The sequence below is a fragment of the Sorex fumeus genome, unplaced genomic scaffold (genome assembly GCF_029834395.1).
Source record: "Sorex fumeus unplaced genomic scaffold, SorFum_2.1 ptg000054l, whole genome shotgun sequence".
Lineage (NCBI taxonomy): Eukaryota > Metazoa > Chordata > Mammalia > Eulipotyphla > Soricidae > Sorex > Sorex fumeus.
In genome coordinates, this window is record NW_026606111.1 from 48012097 (window position 1) to 48026680 (window position 14584).

The window sequence follows — 14584 nt, forward strand, 5'->3', positions numbered from 1 at the left end:
ATTGGAATCCAATAATTTATCAATTTATTCAAGATTCTCTCATTTCCTGCTGCAAAGATTCTCAAAATAATCTCTGATGATCCTATGGATTTCTGTACTTTCTATTAGGATACTCCCCTTTGCATTTCTGATTTGATTTATTAGAATTCTTTCTCTTTGTTTCTTTGAGAGGCTTCTCATGGTTTATTGATCTTATTTATTTTCTCAAAGAACCAGTTTTTGTTCTTATTGGTCTTCTGGATTGTATTTTGGGATTCTAGCTCATTGATATCTGGTACAAGTTTTATTATTTCCTTCCTCCAGCCTAGTTTGGACTACTTTTGTTGGTTATTTTCCAAAATCTTTTTTTTTATTTTTTTATTTATTTTTTTTATTTATTTATTGAATCACTGTGGGAAAGGTTACAAAGCTTTCAGGTTTAGGTCTCAGTCATGCAAATATCAAACACATTTCCCTTTACCAATACTTATTTTTTACCATGAAGAACCCCAATAAAACCCCACGCCCCACCCCTCCCCGTCCCTGTGAGGCAGATGAATTCTAGTTAACACTCTATCTGCTTTGATTAGATTCATTGTTTCAATAAAAGATTCACCACTATTATTTAGAGTTTACACCCCCCCCCCAATCAGACATGCTGAAAAAGCATTGTGAAGTGATTTGCTTTCTACAGCCTGCTTCAAGAATTAAATGTTGGTTTTGGATTTCTGCTATTTTACCTATTGACCCTGGAAGTATTTCTACTGAAAGTCAGATAGTTAAGAAATTGGTTTCTGTGTTCTGGAGTCGTGGCCGTGCTGGAGAGCCGCTCGCGGGGGGCAACCGGTGGCCTCGGTAGGGCGTGAAGGGCGGAGCGAAACGCCCCCCTTCCCATGAGGTTTTAGTCGCCCCCACACTCCCGGCTCATACCTGCTGTCCACAAGGCTCCCATGTGGCCGCCATCATTTTTTCCAGAGAGGAGAGGGCGAATGGGGCAACACCCTTTCCCCTCCGGCAGACTTGATGGGCTGGATCAATGCATAGTCTGTTCACTTTTCTGCTCCAAGTTGCTGGGTTCTGCATTAAGTCCTTGTGCTTCTGGGGCCATGACCGTGCTGGAGAGCCGCTCGCGGGGGGCGACTGGTGACCTCGGTAGGGCGTGAAGGACGGACCGGAACGCCCCCCGACCCATGAGGTTTTAGTCGCCCCCACTCCCCCGGCTCATACCTGCTGTCCACAAGGCTCCCATGTGGCCACCATCTTTCTTTCCAGAGGGAGGAGGGCAGAAGGGAGCAACACCCTTTCCTCTCTGGGCAGAAATGATTGCCTGGATTAACGCATAGTCCTTTCACTTTTCTGCTCCAAGCTGCTGGGTTCTGCATTAGGTCATTGTGCTTCTGGGGCTGTGGCCGTGCTGGAGAGCCGCTCGTGGGGGGCAACTGGTGGCCTCGGTAGGGCGTGAAGGGCGGACCGAAACGCCCCCCTTCCCATGAGGTTTTAGTCGCCCCCACACTCCCGGCTCATACCTGCTGTCCACAAGGCTCCCATGTGGCCGCCATCTTTCTTTCCAGAGAGGAGAGGGCGAATGGGCAACACCCTTTCCCCTCCAGCAGACTTGATGGCCTGGATCAATGCATAGTCCGTTCACTTTTCTGCTCCAAGCGGCTGGGTTCTGCATTAAGTCCTTGTGCTTCTGGGGCCGTGGCTGTGCTGGAGAGCCGCTCGTGGGGGGCAACTGGTGACCTCGGTAGGGCGTGAAGGACGGACCGGAATGCCCCCCTTCCCATGAGGTTTTAGTCGCCCCCACACCCCCGGCTCATACCTGCTGTCCACAAGGCTCCCATGTGGCTGCCATCTTTCTTTCCAGAGGGAGGAGGGCGGAAGGAAGCAACACCCTTTCCCCTCTGGGCAGAAATGATTGCCTGGATTAACGCATAGTCCTTTCACTTTTCTGCTCCAAGCTGCTGGGTTCTGCATTAAGCCCTTGTGCTTCTGGGACTGTGGCCGTGCTGGGGAGCCGCTCGTGGGGGGCAACTGTTGACCTCGGTAGGGCGTGAAGGACGGACCGGAACGCCCCCCTTCTCGTGAGGTTTTAGTCGCCCCCCCACACCCCCAGCTCATACCTGCTGTCCACAAGGCTCCCATGCGGCCGCCATCCTTCTTTCCAGAGAAGAGAGGGCGAATGGGGCAACACTCTTTCCCCTCTGGGCAGAAATGATGGCCTGGGTTAACTCATCGTCCGTTCACTTTTCTGCTCTAAGCTGCTGGGTTCTGCATTAAGTCCTTGTGTTTCTGGGGCTGTGGCCGTGCTCCAAACTTAACTCTGATTTTCAGGGAGAGAGATTGGGTGGTTTACTTCTCATTGATCACTTTGTATATAGAGAGATGTCCACGCCGCCGCGCGGTTTTGAGAAAAAGTCCTCATTCCCGCATACTCGAGCTGTGTTTGTAGAGGCTTCTGGTCACCAGGGTTCCATCTGGGGGAGGCGGGATGCGGCACCTACTCCATCTGGAACTTGCCGGTGGTCTCGGCTCTTTTTGGAACCTGTTTTTTCTTTTTTTTTTTTCCTCCGGGATCCCGCACCCTCCATGTGTTCCTTCTCTTATGCTGAACGCTTCAAAGATGGCGCTGGGGGGCAGGCTGTGGGCGTGACTTCCGGGATCAGAGGTTACCTGGGAGGTGTAGTCCGGCAGATTTGAGGAAAAGTCCTCGTTTCCGCATACTCGAACTGTGTTTGTAGAGGATTCTGGTCACCGGATTCCATCTGGGGGGGGGCGGGATGCGGCACCTACACCATCTGGAACTTGCCGGTGATCTCGGCTCTTTTTGGAACCTGTTTTTTCTTTTTTTTTTTCCTCCGGGATCCCGCAACCTCCATGTGTTCCTTCTCTTATGCTGAACCTATTTTCCAAAACCTTGAGCTCTAATTTATTCAGGTAGGCCCTTTCTTTCTTCCTGATGAAATCTGGCAGAGCTATAATCTTTCCTCTTAACACTGCTTTTGCTGTGTCCCACAAGTTATGGTAGCTCGTGTTCTCATTCTCATTTGTTTATGGAAACTTTTTATTTCCTCTTTGATTTCTTCCCTAAGCCAACGGTTGTTCATTACTTCCCTTAAAGAAAATATTTCCTTGCTGAGCTTCAGTCTGTTTGATCTATCGAGAAGTGACAAAGAAGTGTTGAAATCTACTACTAGTATTGTGTTGCTATCAATGTTTTTCTATAAGTTTATTAGAAGTTGTTTTAACGTATTTTGCTGGTCTGTCATTAGGATCATATACATTGAGGAAGGTGAGTTCTTTCTGATGTACATATCCCATGATCATTAAGAAATGAACTTCACTGTCTCTGATAACCTTTAGCCTGAAGTCCATGTGGTCTGATACTAGTATGGCCACTCCAGCTTTGTGGAGGTGATATTTTCTTGAAAACTTGTTTCCCAGCCTTTTACCTTTAGCCCATGGGTGCTTTGATTGTTCAGACATGTTTCTTGCAGGAAGCAGAATGTTGGGTTCAGTTTTCTAATTCATCTTCCTATTCTGTGCCTCTGAATTGGCACATTTAGTCCATTGACATTGAGAGAGATTGTTGTTTTGGGGATTTGTGCTCTCTTTATGTAGAATTTTGGTACTTGTGGGGATTGTCTTACCTTAAAGTAGACCTATTCATTCTTCTTGCAACAAAAATATGGAATACTTTACAAGTTTGCATGTTATCTCTGTGCAAGGACCATGCTCATCATTGTATCATTTAAATTTTAGTATATGTGTTATCAAACCTAGTAGGAGTTAATTTTTCCATATTTTTCGCTTCTTATTACTTTGAGTGTTGTCCTTCATCACTCCTATGGCAGACAATGATTCCTAATCAAGGAATCTATTTCAAAGCAGCATGAATAAATAGATTTAGAACTTTAATGTCCCAGAAATAAAAATATGGTTTTTACTATATTATCGTTTACCATACCCTAGGCATCAGTTTTACAAAATAATTCTTTTGGAAGATGGTATATGAGTTTGTTTAATGCTGTTCCCTGAATCCTTCATTAAGAACATTAAAATAGAGCCTTTTGCTGTTCTCACCTCAGTCCTGTGTACATCTCCAGGAAAAGGTGGATGGTGTTGTCTGCACTTTGACCACCTTGAATGTATGTAGGATTTTTCTCCTGAAGGATGAGGTGAGGATCATATTGATGATTTCATTCCACCTTATTACAAGTTCAACTTGAACGGAAGGTGAGACTCATGAGGCTCCTATAAAGGACAGAACAAAGGGTCTCAGTGAAGTTTAATGGCCAACTCACATTAACAACATAGATGACTCAAAGTAACCTGTGTGCATCTTTGTGTATAGTGAGTTTCATATCTACTGATAGTGATTCTCAGTCATGACACATGGGCAAAACAGACCTGTAATTAAAACTCTAGTTCTCTGAGCAGAGTGGGGTCTCTGAGGTGATTGAACAAGTGTGTAGTAATTTATTACTAAGCACATAAGTATTTTGAATGATGTGTACTTTTCGATCTAAAATTAATTCCAAATATGTCTAAAATGAGAGTGTCCTGACCTCGCACCTGGCTTTTCTCACCGAGGCCCCTTGGAGGTGCCGGGGTGAATTTCCCTCACCGACCTGATTAAAGCCCCGGCAGCTGAAGACCTCTGCAACAAGCCATAGGTACGCTTAAGACCACCCTTCCCAAGCTAGAAGGAGCCTCATGCATGTAGGAACTGAAAGAGGAACCCAGATGTGCGGGACTGGGGGATGAGAACTCCATGGCTGCTCAGATCAAGACTGTGCCCCCTCCTTCCAGATCCCCCATCTTCTAATAATTAAGTGCTACAACCACGAACTGCCCCTGGATCCATGTAATGCCATTAATGGCCAACATCCTGAGACTGGATCTTATTTAGAAGACAGCAACTCTGATTGTCCAGTTCTCACTCTCAGAGGACCTGGTAGGCTTCTGTGAGTATTTTGCCCGCATGGCGGAGTCTTTGTTTCTGGTCACTGTTTCTTTTGAGGTACAGAAGCTGCTTAATTTAAGATAGTCCCCTTTGTTTTTCTCTGTTTCCAGTTGCTTGGCAAGTGGCGTGTTATATTTGAAGATACCTTTAGTTTCAATGTCGTGGAGGGATTTGCCGACCTTGTCATCAATGAACCTGAGGGATTCTGGTCTGATGTTGAGGCCTTTGACCCATTTTTATCTGACTTTTGTGCATGGTGTTAGGTAGAGGTCTGAGCCATTTTTTTTTCATGTAGCTTTCCAGTTTTTTCTGCAACGTTTGTTCAGGAGGACTCTCTTGATCCACTTCACATTTCTTGCTCCCTTATCAAAGATTAGATGATTATATATTTGAGGGTGTGTGTCAGTATATTCAATCCTTTTCCATTGGTCTGCAGCTCTGCCTTTGTTTCAGTCCCATGCTGTTCTCATTATTATCGTTTGTAGTAGAGTTTGCGGTTGGGGAAGGTGATGCCTCCATTATCTTTTCCCCAAGAATTGCTTTAGCTATTCGTGTGCGTTTGTTGTTCCATGTGAATTTCAGGAGTGCTTGATCAATTTCTTTGAAGAATGTCATGGGTATCTTTACAGGGATCAAGTTGAATTTTTACAATGCTTCGTGGAGAATTGCCATTTTGACAATGTTAATTCTCCCATTCCATATGCAGTATATATGTTTCCATTTCCTCGTGTCTTTTTAAATTTCCTGATGTATAGGTCCTTTACCTCTTTAGTTAAGCTGATTCCAAGGTTCTTGATTTTCTGCGGCACGATTGTGAATGGGATTGCTTTTTCATGTCACTTTCTTCTCTCTCATTACTTGCATATAAAAAAGTCATAGACTTTTGGGTATTGAGTTTATAGCCTGCAATTTTACTATAAATGTCTATTGTCTCTGGGAATTTTTCGTAGAGATTTTAGTATTCTCTGAATATAGTATGATATCTTCTGTGAATAGTGAGAGATGATTTCTAACTTTCAAACATGAAAAACCCTTAATATCTTTTTCTTATCTATTTTCTCTTCCAAGTACTTCCAGTACTACATTGAACAGAAGTGCCAAAATGAATTTTTACTTAGCACATTCTGTCTGTAAATTTCTATGCTAAGAACTGTGGAATAAACAGTGATATCTTAGTAATTTACAAGTAAATTATGAAGACAGATAATTTAAAAGAATTTCGTTGTATAAATTTCCAAAATGTGTAGTTTTTATTAAATATATTAAGAATAAATCGTAGGTCTTGATTATACCATGAAGATTATTTTCCTGTTAGAAGTTACCCTTCTAAAATGCAAGAAAGAGACACATTTTGAAAATGTTGATTATTCGTTCATTAATTCAAAGAATATTTGTTAGTCTGGTGGTACAGTGCCTGCAGGAAGTCAACCTGTACCCTCAGGTGAGTACATCAACAGTCTGATGGTGTCTTCATGCTTCCTGATAACCTCAAATGGCCACTGTGCCTCTGGCTGGCTTCCAACAACTCAGGACTACGTTTCCCGAGAAATTAAACTCCCAAAAGATATGTGGGAGCCATGTTCACAAACCACCCCTGGCTCAGCTATACAAGCTAATGCATTGGTCTTGTTTCAGAGACCCATAGACAAATCTGGAAGATATCAACAGCCACTGTTAACCTTGGACCTGCAAAAGGCTGAGCACACTAGGGTAAATCGGAGGGAGGCAGGTTAGTTTGGTTCCCACCCAACCAGAACCCAGTGCAGCCACTTGCTCCCACAATCCAAAATCGCCACCATGCTCTCCTCTGGTTTCCATCGTCTCAGGATGGCTCTCACTGAAATATAAAAGCTGAAAATTCGGATATGCGGGTTTTGTGACTGAAATCTCCAGGCTTTCTCTGGGCAGAATGGGAATCCCACCCCCACTGCCCTGTACTTATGGAAGCCTCAGCATTCATTTCCATACCTCAAAGCTACTCCAGGCTTACCTTCCTGATAAAAATGCTAAATTCCTTGAACAAACATGATGACCTCTTAGTACCTGTACGAGACCCTTAATGCACAAAATAAAAAGGAGACAGAGAGAAAGAATTAAAGAGCCTGCCATAGAGACACACTGGGGGTGGGTGTAGGGTGTTGGGGGATGGTTTTAGGGAACCAGGAATATTGGTTTTGGGAAATGTACACTAGAGGAGGGACGGATGTTGGATCGTTGTATGACTGGAAGCAAATTATGAATAGATTTGCAATGGTCTATCTCACAGATATTGGATAAAATATTAAAAATATATATCCTTCATTTGTACCTCAGAATACTGATGGAACTTTAAAACCCAGCATATGTATTTTTGTGTTCTCTGTAGGAAAAAAAAATGTTTCTCACCTGTGTGCCAATAGCTTGTAGAAATCTAAACCCAAAGAGATATCAATGACTGTGTTTGGCATGAATACTGTAATTGCAGCTATGTTATGTTTTAGAATCAGTTCATGCACAAGACCTCAAGAGGAGCAGTGGCAACGTGCACCAATGTTGAATGGATAATGTTTCAGGAGCTTACAAGGGAGATGGGAAGATTTGGCATGAGTAAAGGGAAGAAACAGAAGAGTGAAGTACTAATAAGTATCATGAGAAAAATGCAAGGGAGGACATTTCCTGGCAAGTGTCACACTCTGTTGAGCTTCTGGTGAGGATAAGTATTAGAAAGTATCTTTCACATTTAGTAGTAAAAAGGTAAATTTGATGGTTGTATTTAAAATTTACTTTAACGATTAGAATTACCAAGAGATACAAAGTTACAAAGTTGCTCATAATTGAGTTTCAGTCATCTAATGTTCTAGAACCTTTCCAGTATATTGGGACATTTTTGAAGGAATATCCCTGGTGCGAAGACTAGGGCATCTGAATCTTAACACATTTCACCAATTATATGATCTGTACTCACATGATTTACACTGTCTCCCCTGCTCTTTGATTTATGTTTTCATGCAATATTTCCTTGTGAACCTCACCTCAAGTGAGGCTCCCTATTTAAGACAAGTACATGTTTCTGGAGCATTACATATTTTTTGGTTGCTGGGAGAGTCTGTAAAGCAATGCTCAGGAGGTGTGGGGGCCCCACAGACAATTTTCAGAAAACGTGGCCATGGTGCTTGGGGTCCTCTGAGGCTATATAGCCTTTGATACTCTGGCAATCAGGTGGTGCTGGGAGTCAAATTGAGTGCATGTGACACAAGTTCCATAAGCACTACACTATCTCCTGAAGCCCTGGGTATTAGATTTATGTCAGCATTCTGAGGTCCTCCCTTTTGTCAGAAAGCAGGGACTTGTGCAGGAGAAAGTGGAAGAGACTTTAGGGTTTAGCTAGGTTGACTGAGTAGCTGGTGATACCATTAAGATTGGAACATAAAGTAAAAATAAAACAAGAGCCCCGTGCCTTCTCCCGCTGAACTCGACACCCTCCACAGGAGTACACCTGAGGGGAAAACCTGCAGCAGCTCCTTTGGACTATCCATCACCTTATCAGACCCTCCCCTCCAGGTGCGTAGAGGGAGCACCAGCCGGTTCACCACTCCTCCACTCCTCACCCCCAGCCCCCCGCCTTTTCCTGCAGAACTGGACACCCTCCAGCAGGGGAAACCTGAGGCAGCTACATGGGATTTTCCATTGCTCTTCCTACATTCCAGGATCCTGGGTGGGAGTGACCCTGGGATCAGAAAAGAGAGCCAAGAAAATACAAGAAGAAAAGAGAACAGAATTTTAAAAAGCTACAAAAAGAAGATTCACAAATAAAGGATTCAGTGGATGAAATTAGTAAGTTAGTAAGTGCCCTGAGCAATAGGATAAGTGCAGCTGACGAGAGGATCAGCGAGCTTGAAGATGAGCAACAGAAATCCCACTGGGAAGAACAAGCAATAGGAAAAGACCTCAAAATGGCTCTAAGTAGAATCAGAGACATAGTGGATGACGCCACGAGGAACAACATTACAATCATTGGTTTACCAGAAGGACAGGGAAACAACCCCAATGAAAAAGCTAGAGTAAAAGAAACCATTGCTGAAAAGTTCCCAGAGTTAAGGAAAGCAGACATCCAGATCCAAGGAGCCAGAAGGGTACCAGCTAAAAGAGACCCCAGAAAAAACACTCCAAGCATATCATAGTCAGAACGATGGATGCTGTGGACAGAGACACAATATTACAAGCAGCAAGGTCAAAGAAGGAAATTACATACAAAGGAGCACCCCTTAGATTCACAGCAGACCTATCAGTGGAAACCCTCAAAACCGAAGGCAATGGTTGTATATAGTGAAAAAATTCAAAGAAATGAACGCCTCACCGAGAATACTCTATCCAGCTAAACTCTCACTCAAATTCGATGGAACGATACACCACTTTTTAGATAAACACAAACTCAGGAACTTCATACACTCAAAACCAAATCTAAAAGAAGAACTAAAGGGGCTCCTGTAAGAAAAGAAGGAAAACACGTGCAAACACAATCAACTCCTACAGGAAGATGGCAGAAAACCCCATGACAATACTCTCCCTTAATGTCAATGTCTAAATGCACCAACCAAGAGACACAGAGTGGCAAAATGGATCCAGAAACTGAAACCAGCATTCTTCTATCTACAAGAAACTCATCTGAACAATCAGAGCAAACACAGGCTCAAAGTGAAAGGATGGAAAACAATCCTGCAAGCAAACAGCTCCATCACAAAAGCTAGGATGGCCACACTAGTATCCGACAACATTAATGTCAGGCTGAAAAAGATTAGAAGGGACAGCCAAGGCCACTTTCTCTTCATCAAGTGATACATACACAGGAAGAAATCATACTCTTATATGTATAAGTACCTAATGAAGGAACAGCTAGATTCTTAAAACAACTGCTAACAGATTATAAAGAGGAGAGTGCTAGCAACACAATATTAGTTGGAGACTTCAACATCGCCTTATCACCTCTGGATAGATCAACAAGAACAAAACTCAGCAAGGAAACATTGGCTTTGAATGAAGAAATAGAAGAGAAAGGACTTATAGACCTATACAGGGCTTTACACGCCCCAAAGAAAGAATACACATTCTTCTCCAGTGCTCCTGGAACATTTTCCAAAATCGGCTATGTGCTAGGCCACAAAACATACCTCAATAGAATCAGGAAGATAGAAAGAGTATCAACAATCTTTTCAGACCATGATGCACTGAGGATAGATGTGAATCACACACAGACACGGACAACCAAATCGAACACCTGGAAAATAACCAAGTCACTGCTGAACAATGTGTGGGTCAAGAAGGACGTCAAGGAAGAAATCAAAAGATACCTGGAAACAAATGAGAACGAAGACACGAACTACCAGAGCTTATGGGATGCAGCTAAAGCCCTATTAAGGGGAAAATTCATAGCTCTGCAAGCATATCTATGGACGGAAGAAAAGATGCACATAAGCAACTTATTTCACAGCTCAAGATCTTATAAAAGGATCAAGAAAAGGAGCCTAAATCGGGCAGAAGGACAGATATCATAAAACTTAGAGCAGAAATCAATGACATGGAAACCTAAGAAACAATCCAAAAGATCAATGAAACCAAGAGCTGCTTCTTTGAGAAAATAAACAAGATAGATAAACCACTAGCAACACTCACAAAGAAACAGAGAGAGAGAAAACTAATAAACCGAATCAGAAATAAAAATGGAGATATCACAATGGAAACCAAAGAAATTCAAAAGATCATCAGAGACTACTTTGAAAGTCTGTATGCCAAGAAAAAAGAGAAGTTAGAAGAAATGGATAAATTCCTGGATTCCTATAATCTCCCAAAAATGAGTCAAGAGGATATAAAATACCTGAATAGACCTAGTCATAAAAATGAAATTGAAACTGTAATCAAAATTCTTCCCAAAAACAAAAGCCCAGGTCCAGACAGATTCACTACCGAATTTTTCCAAACATTTAAAGAGGATCTACTGCCCGTCCTCCTCAAACTTTTCCAGGAAATTGAAAAAACAGAAACTCTCCCAAACAGTTTCTATGAATCCCATATCTCTCTAATACCAAATGGAAACTAAGACACCACGAGAGAAGAAAACTACAGGCCGATATCACTGATGAACACGGATGAGAAAATTCTGAACAAAACACTAGCAAGGAGAACTCAGCAGCTCATCAAAAAGATCTTACACCATGACCAAGTGGGATTCATCCCGGGGATGCAAGGATGGTTTAACATTCGGAAATCAATCAACATAATCCATCATATCAACAAAAGATAAAAATCATATGATCATATCAATAGATGTAGAGAAAGCAATTGAGAAGATCCAGCATCCGTTTATGATGAAAACCCTCGCAAAATTGGGGATAGAGGGGACTTACCCCAATATAGTTAAAGCCAGCTACCACAAGCATACAGCAAGCATCATCCTCAATGGGGAAAATCTGAGAGCATTCACCCTAAGATCAGCAACGAGATAAGGATTCCGACTCTCTCAACTGCTGTTGAACATAGTTCTGGAAATACTAGCAATAGCAATTAAGCAAGCAAAAGAGATTAAGGCCATCCAAATAGGAAAGGAAGAAATCAAGCTCTCACTATTCGCAAATGATATGATATTATACTTAAAGAACCCTAAAAACTCTAGCAAGTAACTCCTAGAAATGATAGACTCGAGAGTAAAGTTACAGGTATAAAATAAATACCTAAAAGTCCATGGCTTTACTATACACAAATGCTGAGAGAGAAGAAAATGACAAGATGAAAACAATCCCATTCACATTTGTGTGCCAGAAAATCAACTACATAGGAATTAGTTTAACTAATGAAGTAGAGGAACTGTACAAAGAAAACTACAAAACGCTGCTTCTTGAAATAAAAGAGGAAGAGAGGAAATGGAAAAATATCCCCTGTTCATGGATCTGGAGAATTTATATTGTCAAAATGCCAATGCATCCAAAAGCACTGTACAAATTCAATGCGATCCCTATTAGGTTATGGATGACATTCTTCAAAGAATTGGAGCAAACACTCTTGAAATTTATATGGAACAATAAGCCCCCACGAAGAGCTAAAGCAAGTCTTGGTTAAAAGAAAATGGGAGGAATTAACCTCCCGAACCTCAAACTTTACTAAAAGTAGTAATAATTAAAACAGCATGATACTGGAAAAAAGGTAGAGCTCCAGAGCTATGGAATGGGGTTGAATATACTGACATCTCCCCTCAAACATATGACCATCTAATCTTTGAAAAAGGGGCAAGAAATGTGAAGTGGAGTAAGGAAAGTCTTTTTAACAAATGGTGCTGGCAAAACTGGAGGACTACGTGCAAACTACTGGGCTTCGATCTCTGCCTAACACAATGTACAAAAGTAAGATGAAAATGGATCAAAGACCTAAACATCAGACCGGAACCCATAAGGTACATTGAAGACAAAGTTGGCAAAACCCTCCAAGACATTGAAGCTAATGGTATCTTCATGGATGTCACATCACTGGCCAAGCAAGTGGGAATATCTTAAACTAAGAAGCTTCTGCACCTCAAAAGAAACAATGACTAAAATACAGAGAGAGTCTACAGAATGAGGAAGGATATTCTCCAAATACACATCTGAGAAGGGGTTGATATCAAATATATACAAAGTACTGATTGAACTCCACAAGAAGAAAACATCCAACCCCAACAAAAAATGGGGCAACGAAATGAACAGAGACTTAATCAAAGAAGAAATCCGAATGGCTAAAAGGCACATGAGAAAATGCTCTACATCTTTAATCATCAGGGAGATGCTGATCAAAACAACAATGAGATATCATTTCACACCACAGACACTGGCCCACATTCAAATAAACAAAGGCAACCTTTGTTGGCACGATGTGGCGACAAAGGGACCCTCCTTCACTGCTGGTGGTAATGCCGACTGGCTCAACCCTTTCGGAAAAAAGTAGAGATGATTCTCAAAAAATTAGAATTTCAGCTCCCATTTGACCCACCAATACCACTCCTGGGAATATACCTCGGAGAAGCAAAAAAGGATAGTCGAAGTGACCCCTGCACTTATTTTTTCATTGCAGTAAAGGTAAGGTAAAGGTAAAGGCCCTCCCGTTGATCGTCGATTTGCTCGAGCGGGCCCAGTAACGTCTCCATTGGAGACTTTGTTGTTACTGTGTCTGGCATATCGAATACACTCGGTAGCTTGCCGGGCTAGCTAGAATATGGAAAAAAAACCCGATTGCCTGAGAATAGATGACTGGTTACAGAAACGTTGGTACATCTACACAGTGGAGTACTATGTGGCAGTTAGAAAAAAATGAAGTCATGAAATTTTCTTACAAGTGGTACTGCATGGAAAATATTATGCTAAGCGAAATGAGTCAGAAAGAGAGGGACACACATAGAAAGACTGCATTCAACTGGTTAACATAAAGTAGCAAACTAAGAGAATAACAACAAGAACAGCTGTGATAAATACCAGGTTCTTCACTCCATGGCTTAGATACCAGCCTCATACTCTAGGGGTAAAGGCAGCTCAGATAGAGAAGGGAGCACCAAAAAAAGGGTGCTGAGAAGATCCACCCAGAATGGGAGATGCATGCTGACAGCAGTCTATAGACAGAACATGATTGCCACCCAAAGTCTCTCCTACAGATTATAGCACCGAAAAGGAAAGATAGAAGAAAAGGGAGTGCCCTGCCACAAAGGCAGGGCAGGATGGGGGATAGGGGGTGTGAGTGATACTGGGAGTGGTAGGGGTGAAGAATGGGCTCTGGTGTTGGGGTGGGTACTCAATCATTGTATAACTGAAACCCAAGCACACAACTTGTAAGTCCACAACTGTAACTCATGGTGTTTAATAAAACAAAACAAAACAAAATAAAACAAGAGAAAGGTCTAACAATAGCAAACAGGATTGTAGTACCCAAAACATTTGGAAACAGGAACATTGGCAAGTATTTTTAAATAAGCATCCAGGAGAGGATGTAGCATTGTGAGTGAACAAATCTACTGTATGGATTCATCTCATCCTCGAAATGGAAAATGACAATGTGTTACAGTTACAAATTTTCAAATAAGATATATACCATCAACTTTTTGCTGTGTTTCTATGCTTTACCAAGTATGATTCTAATTTTTAAATTTACTTCAATAATTAAAACAGTATTGGCCTGCATTAATCATTTTAATTAATGTTTTATTAAAATGTTTTTAAAATTATTAAAAATGTTTTATTAAAATGTCATTTTAAAAAACAAACATATAGTCCAAACAGCTATTGCAGTATGTAGAGGGTGTGTACCTTGTATGCAGATAACCTGAGCTCAGTCCCCAGAACCCTGAGCATGCCAGGAGTGATCTCTGGATACAGAGTGGGAAGTGAGCCCGGAGCACATCTAGGTGCACTCCCCTCCCCACAAAAAAGGAAGAAAAGAAAAGAAAAACATATAAATGATTCTTGAGTAACATAGAGAATAAGAGTGCTAACTCTTATAGAACTTTTGAAAATCGTCAAATTTAAGAGATAGTCTGCTATTGGTCAAGAAGATGGTTTTTTAAAATACAAATTATCGACCATCTATCTTCACTCCCATTCCTTCCCATTCCAGTCGTCGCATGATGTTCTCAAGGGTGGCAATGAGGAG

The 14584-nt window shown here is 41.8% G+C and overlaps 1 pseudogene; it reads right to left on the reverse strand.

Moving 5' to 3' along the window:
* Nucleotides 1–3661: 3661 nt before the first annotated feature.
* On the reverse strand, nucleotides 3662–3758 carry LOC130033857 (uncharacterized; annotated as a pseudogene).
* Nucleotides 3759–14584: the final 10826 nt, after the last annotated feature.